Raw genomic sequence first — 1,341 nt, 5'->3', positions numbered from 1 at the left:
GATTCCCAGTTTCTCCATTACAGAGAGTGGCATGAGGTTTATTCCTGTCCCAAGATCACATAGAGCCTTTTCAAAGGTCATGGTGCCTATGGTACAAGGTATCAGGAACTTTCCAGGATCCTGTTTTTTCTGAGGCAATCTCAGTTGATCCAATGCATTCAGTTCATTGGTGAACAGGGGAGGTTCATCTCCCCAAGTCTCATTACCAAATAAATTGGCATTCATCTTCATGATTGCACCAAGGAACTTGGCAGCTTGCTCTTCAGTAACATCCTCATTCTCTTCAGAAGAAGAATACCCATCATAGCTCATGAATGGCATAAGGAGGTTCAATGGAATCTCTATGGTCTCTAGATGAGTCTCAGATTCCTTTGGTTCCTCAGAGGGGAACTCCTTATTGATCACTGGACGTCCTAGGAGGTCTTCCTCCTTGGGATTCACGTCCTCCCCTTCCTCTCTAGGTTCGGCCGTGTTGACTACGTTAATGGCCTTGCACTCTCCTTTTGGATTTTCTTCTGTATTGCTTGGGAGAGCACTAGGAGGGGTTTCAGTGATTCTTTTACTCAGCTGGCCCACTTGTGCTTCCAAATTTCTAATGGAGGACCTTGTTTTATTCATGAAACTCACAGTGGCCTTAGATAGATCAGAGACTAAGTTTGCTAAATTAGAGGTATTTTGTTCAGAGTTCTCTGTCTGTTGCTGAGTGGATGATGGAAAAGGCTTGCTATTGCTAAACCTGTTTCTTCCACCATTATTAAAGCCTTGTTGAGGCTTTTGTTGATCCTTCCATGAGAGATTTGGGTGATTTCTCCATGAGGGATTATAGGTGTTTCCATATGGTTCACCCATGTAATTCACCTCTGCTATTGCAGGGTTCTCAGGATCATAAGCCTCTTCTTCAGCAGATGCCTCTTGAGTACTGTTGGATGCAGCTTGCATTCCATTCAGACTTTGAGAAATCATATTGACTTGCTGAGTCAATATTTTATTCTGAGCCAATATGGCATTCAGAGTATCAATTTCAAGAACTCCCTTCTTCTGAGGTGTCCCATTACTCATAGGATTCCTCTCAGAAGTGTACATAAACTGGTTGTTAGCAACCATGTCAATGAGTTCTTGAGCTTCTACAGGCATTTTCTTTAGGTGAATGGATCCACCTGCAGAAGTATCCAATGACATCTTAGCTAATTCAGACAGACCATCATAGAATATATCCAGGATGGTCCATTCTGAAAGCATGTCAGAAGGACACTTTTTGGTCAGTTGCTTGTACCTCTCCCAAGCTTCATAGAGGGATTCTCCTTCTTTCTGTCTGAAGGTTTGAACATCCACTCTAAGCTT

At 42.7% G+C, this 1,341-nt stretch overlaps 1 non-coding gene across 1 annotated transcript; it reads left to right on the top strand.

The window, feature by feature from the left end:
- The first annotated feature begins 1,233 nt into the window (after positions 1–1,233).
- LOC148576933 (small nucleolar RNA R71) lies at positions 1,234–1,341 on the top strand. The gene has a single exon (XR_015903760.1). It is a non-coding gene; the product is annotated as a small nucleolar RNA R71 (small nucleolar RNA).

This window comes from Arachis ipaensis, chromosome B1 (assembly GCF_059453495.1).
Source record: "Arachis ipaensis isolate K30076 ecotype BB chromosome B1, ASM5945349v1, whole genome shotgun sequence".
In the NCBI taxonomy this organism is placed as follows: Eukaryota; Viridiplantae; Streptophyta; class Magnoliopsida; order Fabales; family Fabaceae; genus Arachis; species Arachis ipaensis.
This window is presented reverse-complemented; position numbering and strand designations above follow the sequence as displayed.